We start from the raw sequence: 9,957 nt of genomic DNA, 5'->3' as shown, positions 1-9,957 counted from the left end.
AACGGCCATTCAATCCATGAATTCAACCGTGGTAAAAAGAAACACATACTACCATTAATTATCAAACCAACGTCCTCCAATCCATGATTTCAATTTTCAACGGTGATAACCCGTTGCAACATTATCACTGTTGAATTCATGCATCCAATTAGGTTTACAAATGGCTTAGAAAGTTGCGCGCGTCTTAGAATATCGGCATCAATGGAAATATAAAGACAAGAACAATGGAGTCTACAGTCTTCATTTTCACACTGCGTTTCAGGCTTTTATATGTGTGATATTCTAAAGTAATGTGTTCTTCACCTTTTTGTCGCATCAATCACTCAATGTGAAATATTTGAATGATACTTAGAATGAGTATACCCACAATATTTGAATTTCATTGCCCTAACATATACTCAATCTCCATTTGCTTGGAATCGATGATTCACGCCGATATCTGTATTTGGAGTTTGTGGTGTTGGAGGTCATTTCCTTAACTACGTTGGAGCCCACGTGAAGATTTTACGTGTATACTGTAATTGGCAATCGGCATCGACTTTTCCTATGAAAATGACCACCGTTAGCATAATGCAAATCACGTATTGATATTCGTTAATATCGTTATTGTTGTGGCATGGGTGAGAGCAGCAATATGCCTCGCTTCAAGTTACTGGCCATTAGACGCTGGACTTGTTTTCTAGCAGCGATATGGCTGCAACCTATCAATGGCACTAACTTCAATTTTTCTGATTACTCCTCTGATCTGAAGAAAATTATGGGGATTAATCAACTTCCGCTGAATTGTTTGGCATTGGCCTCGGACCTTGGAAAACTAATGGGTTGGGTTTCTGGACTGGCGTGCACATTTCTACCAACATGGGCGGTTCTTGGCATTGGAATGATTTTAGGAATGGTGGGTTATGGCATTCAGTGGCTAATTCTGACTGAAATCATTCCTTCCTTGGATTATTGGCAGGTTACACTCTTTTCAACTTTTATTTAATTTTGTTGTATTTTATACACATTGAAAGATGAATTTGCGGAAGGGTGTAACAGCCCTCCTGCAAAGTGTACAAGGGCTTCGGAGACGAGGATTTTCGTATCATATAATTATACTACAGTGGTTTTTCAATATTAAGACAGATTCGTGGTTGCACTGTTTTAAAATATTTTCAGTGGTGTTACATTGTTATAGCTTGCTGGGTATTAGCTTCTATAAGATTTAATTTGTTATTTTGGACAACGCAGGTGTATATATTGTGCTTTCTGGCTGGCAATAGCATGTTGGTTCAACACTCTGAGTTTCAAGGCTGCCATTGGAAATTTCCGGTCTGAGAGAGGAATGGCTTCTGGTTTAAGTGCAAGCTACGTAGGTCTCAGTACACCATATTTACCTCTGTCTCTCTTCCCATTCTAGGCCCGGGGAATCTTTCTTTCCACCTGCTTTTAAATGCCATAGTCCCCGTTGGAGTGGGTGTAGTTTTAGATTTAATACTCCATCTCTCACAATTACTAAATGTACAAAACCCAAAAAATTGGCAACATAATTTAAAATATTGATCAACTAGGAGATATAAAATATTGATCAACTAGGAGAATAGGTCTTTAAATAGACTTTGATTTAGTCTAGATTAAATTGTTTGTGTATTAAAAAATATTTTGGATATAGGCAAAGTCAAAATATTTTGAAATATATCTCTCATATTTATAGAATTCGTGAATATTCTCAAAATCCACAGTCAAATAAAAAACACCTTAATCTAGAACTATTTCAAATACAGATTGACATAAGGCAATTTAAATATTTTAAAAGTAACTCAACACTCAAATCACCATAGATGTACACAACTAAGATCCACGTTGTACAATAACCTCAGTTTCTCAGTTTTCCATCAGTTATATGCTTTCTAAGTTCATGCATGTCCCGGGTTGCATTTCTGCGTAAACAATACCCGTATAAATAAAAAATCCAGTCGCTCACCCGCTGTAAAAGACTAGGAACATTGAAACATCTGTACCACAATACAGTCACAGATCTTCGTGCGGGAGAAAGGAAAACTTCATGTAATTGTGCAATCAATTGCAAAATGTGTATACGCATTCATCAAGTTCCATATTTCCCGCGGCTACTTGGTAATTCTATTTTCTATCATGTGTGTGAATTTCAACCATAAACACATACCTTTTCATAGTCTTCTATACATATCATCATATGATATATTCATCCTCAAACATGGAACGATTTAAAACAACATATCACCATATGATGCATTCGTTCTAAAACCATATCAACAACATTTCATCATACGATGCATTCGTTCTGAAACCATATCAACCTGGGAAGTTTTAAAACAATTACATAAAGATCGGCAGAAGTCAAATAAATTGGACTGTACATACCCTGAGATTTAAACTTACAACGTTAAAAAAAAAAAGAGCACATATTACCATTAAGCCAGCGGCCCTTCAATCCATGAATTCAACGGTGGTAAAAAGAAACACATACTACCATTAATGATTAAATCAACTTGCTCCAATCCATGATTTCAATTTTCAACGGTGATAACCCGTTGCAACATTATCACCGTTGAATTCATGCATCCAATTAAGTTTACAAATGGCTTAGAAAGTTGCGCGCGTCTTAGAATATCGGCATCAATGGAAATATAAACACAAGAACAGTGGAGTCTACGGTCTTCATTTTCACACTGCGTTTCAGGCTTTTATATGTGTGCTGTTCTAAGTTAATATATTCGTCACCTTTTTGTCCCATCAATCACTCTATGTGAAATATCTGAATTGATACCTAGAATGAGCATACCTACAAGATTTGAATTTTATGTGTGGTTTGACGGTAAGTCACATGGGCGAAGCCCGGGCAGACCGAAGTTCAAATCTCATTGAGTACAATGACCTGCTGTGGTGGAAGCTAGAGGGGCGGATTCCCCTTTCCTGTGAGTCTGCTCTTGCTAAAATCATAGGAACTTAGTATACCCGACTTGCAGGTGGTTGGTTATGCTCTTGGTGTTATAGTGGCAGCTATGAGATTTGATCCTTGGTCTCCCATAGATTAAGCCTAACAGTTACCGATTCACCATGTGGTTAAAAAAAAAAAAAAACATATACTTAATCTCCATATGCTTGGAATCAGTGATTCACACCGCTATCTGTATTTGGAGTTTGTGGTGTTGGAGGTCAGTGCCTTAAGTTTTAACTACGCTGGAGCCCACGTGAAGATTTTACGTGTATGCTGTAATTGCCAGTCGGCATCGATTTTTCCTATAAAAATGACCACGGTTAGCATAATGCAAACCACGTATTGATATTCGCTAATATCGTTATTGTCGTGGCATGGGTGAGAGCAGCAATATGCGTCGCTCCAAGTTACTGGCCATTAGACACTGGACTTGTTTTCTAGCAGCCATATGGCTGCAACCTATCAATGGCACTAACTTCAATTTTTCTGATTACTCCTCTGATCTGAAGAAAATTATGGGGATTAAACAACTCCAACTGAATAGTTTGAATAGTTTCTGGACTGGCGTGCGCATTTGTACCAGCCTGGGCGGTTCTTGGCATATTGAAATGATTTTAGGAATGGTGGGTTATGGCATTCAGTGGCTAATTCTGACTGAAACCATTCCTTCACTGGATTATTGGCAGACTACACTCTTTTCAACTTTTATTTAATTTTCTAGTATTTTATACACATTGAAAGATGAATTTGGGGAGGGTACAACAGCCCTCCTGCAAAGTGTACAAGACCTTCGGAGACGAGGATTTTCGATGATATTGTGAGAATAATGCAGAAATAGAATTAGTTATGAAGCAGTTAAACAGAATTAGTTATGAGCAGTTGAACTAGAATTAGTTGTGAGTTGGTTAGGAATTGGTTGCATAAGTTTCCTATATAAGTGTGATGTAATTAAGCAATTGATTTAATGAAGTGGTGTGTCTTTGATATAGTTTGTGTTTTTAAGTTGGTATCAGAGCTGAGGGGAGATGGGAGGAGAAGGCCAATTAGTGTCTGCGTGAGTACCCGAGCAGCTGTTGCGGTGGAGAGTACTGTCCTCGAGAGTGCAGTTCCGGAGGCGTTGTGCAGTTTGACGCTGTGTTGTTACGCTGTGTTGTTGGAACCTGGTGGAGGATGTCGAGATTGGTACCAGCGAGTCATTTGGAGCACTAACCTCTGTCTTTTGAATCAATTTTCAGTGTAAGCAGACGCTATAAGTATATCAGTCATGTTCTGGCAACGAGGTATCTAACTATTATTCTAATTAAGGGTTTTCTTATCTGTTTTGATGAGAGTTTCAGAGCTGTGCTACAAAGCTTTGTACTCTGTTTGTCAATAGTTATATCGGAAAGGCAGTGGATTTAACATGAAATGTTAGATAAGGAACCACAGGTCAGCGTTTATTCAAGACTGAAGACGTTGATTCTAGAATCCAGAGCGCAGACAAAAGAAGTTGTGAACTCGTCAATGGATCTTGTCCACGAGAGGCCCCGGGAGACTCGTCTTTGAATATACGGCGAGGGTTTTTCTATACAGCGAGGGTTTTTCTCTTATTTCGCAGCCCGAGCATACTCCAGGTCCGTAATTTCTTCTGCAATCAGTTCTGTATTTCCGTCGAGCAGAAACTCCTCGTTCGGAAGAGCAGCAAGGTCACGCGCTTCATGTACTCTGCCGTAGTAGATTTTGTATGTTCTATACAGTTACACAATCACTGCATTTTCTGTAACTGTTCCATCCTCATTAGTTTCTGTTACTGTTACGAGGTGCAGTTTGTAAGGGATAACCACTAGTTCGTGTAGAATCGAGAGCCCAAACTTGGGTTCTATGTGCTGTTTTGATTTAGTTTGCTGCCGAATCTTGTAATTGCTTGATAGCAGAGGTTGTTAAGTTTAAAAAAAAAAAAAGATAGCAGAGTTCAGAGATGGCTAATCCCCTTGCAGATTCATATTTAAATGAGTCTTCAAGACTTGATGGGGAAAATTATGTCAATTGGAAATTTAAGATCATAACAGTACTGGAGGCATACAATCTTTGGCCGATTGTCAAAGGTGACGAGACCAAGCCTCAACCTCCTACTAATACTCAAGATTGGGAGAAGCGTGAAATGAAAGCAAGGGTGCTGCTACGCATGTCCGTGAAGGACAATATTATTTCTCACATTCGGGACTGTGAAACTTCAAAGGCGACATGGGACACTCTCAAAGGTTTGTTTGAGACTACTAATGCAAACCGTATTTTATTTTTAAAAACAAAGCTGCTATCTATTAAAATGGATGCCAATGAAAGCATTAGTAACTTTCTTTCCCGAATTAAAGATTTCAGTGATAAGCTTGGTGATATTGGTGAAAAGGTTTCTAGTACAGACTTGGTAACTGTTGCTTTAAAGGGGTTAGTCCCAGACTATAAAGTCTTTATTTCAGCTCTCTCAGCTAGACCGACACCTCCTACATTTGAAGAATTGGCTGGAATTCTTCTTCAAGAAGAAGAGCGCATGAAAACTTTTGAACTGGAGTCAAATGGTTCTGATTTGGCTTTGACTGCAAGAGGTCAAAAACCATTCCGAGGGAGACCATGGGACAGAAACAGAGGTCGTTTTCAAGCAAAGCAGAAAGGTATGGCACCTCCTGATTTTTATGTTAAAAGGAACATTGTATGTCATTATTGTGGAAAACCTGGACATCTGGCAAAAGATTGCTATAGGAGAAAAAATAATGAATCAAATCAAAGACATAGCAGGCATAATGGAAATTACATAAACAGAGACACCTCAGTGAATGATGGATTTAAAAATCTTAAGTTATTTCTTTCTGATGCTGCATTGTCTGCTGAAACTGATGATGAGAATACTTGGTTTATAGATTCTGGTGCATCGGCACACATGACTTGTAATAAAGAATGGTATGATAAATATTATGAGAAATCTGATGGTACACACATTTACCTAGGAGATGATAGGTCACTTAAAGTTCAAGGCTATGGCATAATAAATGTGTACTTACCTAATGGAAAAATGCGACAGATTCATAATGTGATGTATGTACCTGCTCTTAAAAAGAATTTGCTATCTGTTTCCGCTATCACTGATAATCATTTAAAAGTAGAATTTGGTAAATTGGGGTGTATAGTGAAAGATGTTCAGGACCACTACAAGGTTGTTTCTACAGGTACCAGGGTTGGAGGATTATACAGATTGGATGTGACAGTCAAGCGCCATGTTGCATTGACATCCCAAGAGACATCGACAGCAGAATTATGGCATCACAGGTATGGGCACCTAAATTACAATGATTTATCGTTGTTACAAAGGAAATCAATGGTTGAAGGTCTTCCTGTTATGAAGTGTGAACATTTACCATGTGAAGCTTGTGCACTTGGTAAGCAGCATAGAGAAGAGTTTCCTGTTCATACTGAGAAACGAAAGTATGATATACTTGAATTAATTCACACTGATGTATGCGGACCTATGCAAACTAGGTCTCTTGGTGGTGCTACATACTTTGTTATTTTTATTGATGATAGATCTAGATATACCTGGGTCTATTTCATTAGAAGGAAAAGTGATATATTTGAGTATTTTAAAGAGTTTCGAAATATGGTTGAAAAACAAACAAGAAAGTGCATTAAAATACTCAGATCTGATCAAGGGGGTGAATATAAATCAAAAGCATTTAACACCTATTGTAAATCTAATGGAATTCAACAACAGTTCACAGTGCCACATACCCCTCAGCAAAATGGTGTTGCTGAGCGATGGAATAGAACCTTGGTGGAATCTGCTCGTAGTATGCTGCAAGGTAAGAACATCTCTAATGGTTTCTGGGCAGAAGCCATTAACACTGTTGTTTATCTGAAGAATCGATGTCCCACTAAGAAATTAGTTTTTCAAACTCCTTTTGAGGTTCTTTATGGTTATAAACCTGATGTGAGTCATTTCAAAGTCTTTGGATGTACTGCTTTTGCTCATATTCCTGAAGCTAACAGAAGAAAACTTGATGCCAAGTCCATCAAGTGTATTTTCATTGGATATTGTACGGATCAGAAAGCCTATAAATTGTTTGATCCAAGTTCCCATAAACTATTTGCAAGTCGTGATGTATTGTTTCATGAGCAAACTGATAAAAGTAATACAAAGAATGATACATGGCATATTTCTAATGATGCACATATCAAGCTTGATACTTTGGTTAAGCAGGAACAGGAACAGGTACAGGTACAGGATCAGGATGATAGCAGCAGTACGAGCACATCTAGCAGCAGTGAGTCATCACACGGGGGTGATACACCTCAAAGCCGACGAATCATGGATGGAACACCCACACCAAGAAGGTTGTCCCGACAGACTCGGCTTCCTGAAAGGTATAAAGACTATGCCTTAATGTCTAATATAATGAATGTTGAAGAACCAATTGATTATGAGCAGGCTAAACAACATGAACCATGGATTAATGCTATGAATGATGAGTATGCTTCTATTATGAAAAATCAAACATGGGAATTAGTGGAACTTCCTGAAAATAAAGTTCCAATTGGAAGAAAATGGTTGTATAAAACAAAATTTAAAGCAGATGGTACAATTGATAAATTTAAGGCAAGATTAGTAGCAAAAGGATATGCTCAACAGGAGGGCATTGATTATGAAGACACTTTTGCACCAGTAGCTAAGTTGAATACAATTAGATTACTGATTGCCTTAGCCACAAAACATAATTGGAATATACATCAAATGGATGTCAAATCTGCTTTTCTAAATGGTGATTTACAGGAAGAAGTTTATTTGGTTCAACCTGAAGGGTTTGTCAAACAGGGACAGGAGCATCTGGTTTGCAGGTTAAGAAAGGCTTTGTATGGTTTGAAACAGGCACCAAGATCATGGTATGTAAAGATTGATACTTTCTTTCTTCAGAATGGGTTTGTGAAAAGCAAAAATGATCCTAACTTGTATGTTAAGAAAGATGACAAAGGACATGTTGCTTTGATATCTTTATATGTGGATGATCTCATTATAACAGGCAGTGCTCACAAGTTAATTGAAGAAATTAAAGTTCAGTTGTCACAGGTTTTTGAAATGAAAGATTTGGGTGAAATGCATTACTGTTTAGGCATTGAGGTATGGAGAGAAACTGGTAAAACATTGATCACTCAAAGCAAATATACAAAGGAGATTCTTAAAAAGTTCAATATGACAGATTGTAAAGCTATGTGAACTCCCTTAGAACAGAATGCAAAGTTGTACAAAGAAGATGGTTCGAAAGACGCAGATGGAACATTATATCGTCAGTTAGTGGGAAGTTTGAACTATCTCACCACTACCAGGCCAGACATTGCATACTCAGTCAGTATCCTTAGTCAATTCATGGCTAAGCCTTCAGGAAATCACTGGAATGCTGCAAAGAAAGTTCTCTGATACTTAAAGGGAACAGTGAATCTTGGTATTATGTATACTGATGTATCTGATGGTGTACTGACAGGTTTTTCTGATTCAGATTAGGCAGGAAATCCAGATGACAGACGATCTACCTCTGGCTATGCATTTCATATTGGATCAGGGGTCGTATCTTGGAGTAGTAAGAAACAGCCAACTGTTTCTTTATCATCAACAGAATCAGAGTACAAAGCTTTAACCAATGCCACCTGTGAAGCTATTTGGTTGCGGAGAGTTCTTGCTGATCTTGAAGAAGCGCAAAGTGGTGCAACATGTATCAATTGTGATAATCAGAGTGCTATCAAATTAGCACATAATCCAGTTTACCATGCTAGAACAAAACACGTTGAGTTACAGTACCACTTTGTCCGTGAGAAAATTGAGTCAAATGAAATTGGATTGATATTTTGTAACACCGAGGATAATGTGGCTGATATATTTACTAAGCCCCTTGGTAAAATCAAATTTGAAGTTTTTAGAAGTCAGTTAGGTATTGTAGAAAATCCATTTCTCCATTAAGGGAGGATGTGAGAATAATGCAGAAATAGAATTAGTTATGAAGCAGTTAAACAGAATTAGTTATGAGCAGTTGAACTAGAATTAGTTGTGAGTTGGTTAGGAATTGGTTGCATAAGTTTCATATATAAGTGTGATGTAATTAAGCAATTGATTTAATGAAGTGGTGTGTCTTTGATATAGTTTGTGTTTTTAAGTGATATAATTATACTAGAGTCGTTTTTCAATATTAAGATAGATTCATGGTTGCACTGTTTTAAAATATTTTCACTGGCCCTACAGTGTTATAGCTTGCTGGGCATTAGCTTCTATAACATTTAATTTGTTATTTTGGACAACGCAGGTGTATATATTGTGCTTTCTGAGTTTCAAGGCTGCCATTGAAAATTTCCCATCTGAGAGGAATGGCTTGTGGTTTAACTACAAGCTACGTAGGTCTCATTCCCATTATTTACTCCTGTCTCTCTTCCATTCTAGGCCCGGGAATCCTTCTTTATGCTTGCTTTATACCTGCTTTTAAATTCCTTAGTCCCCATTGTAGTGGGTGTAGTTTTAGATTTAATACTCCATCTCTCACAATTACAGATGGGGTCTATAGAGGATGATACAGATAGGATATTCATGATTCTATGCACGCTTACTGCTCTTGCCGTTGCTGTATATTCAGTAGTTTTTGAGTTCTTGCCCCATAGGAAGCACGAGATTGAAGGAGTCTACTTTGCTGTGCTTATTCTGAGTCTTCTCTTGATGGCCCTTTTATATATATATATATATATATATATATATCTTCTTTAAACAGTTTAAGGGATGAAGTGAAAGTAAACGCGTACATTTCAAGTCGAGAGCAGCAGATGCGATCACGTGGGTTTCATTGAAACTGAAGAGAACAAAATCAAGAGGTTCTAGTTGACGTCAGTTTGGCCAGTGGGAATGGAGCATGGCAACATGCAGCTCCTGCGAAGGATTGATTTCTGGCTATATTATTTTCTTTTTTGGGACAAAGAATGAAAAAGCCAAATTGCTC

At 37.8% G+C, this 9,957-nt stretch overlaps 1 pseudogene; it reads left to right on the top strand.

Annotated features, from left to right (window-relative positions):
- Positions 1-616: 616 nt before the first annotated feature.
- Positions 617-9,728, top strand: LOC149178189 (protein NUCLEAR FUSION DEFECTIVE 4-like; annotated as a pseudogene).
- The last annotated feature ends 229 nt before the right edge of the window (positions 9,729-9,957 follow it).

This window comes from Pinus tabuliformis, chromosome 4_1 (genome assembly GCF_031772625.1).
Source record: "Pinus tabuliformis cultivar Carrire ecotype Pingquan chromosome 4_1, CPIR1, whole genome shotgun sequence".
NCBI classification, from domain to species: domain Eukaryota; kingdom Viridiplantae; phylum Streptophyta; class Pinopsida; order Pinales; family Pinaceae; genus Pinus; species Pinus tabuliformis.
Note: the sequence above shows the minus strand (reverse complement) of the source record. Positions and strands in the feature narration are given on the sequence as shown.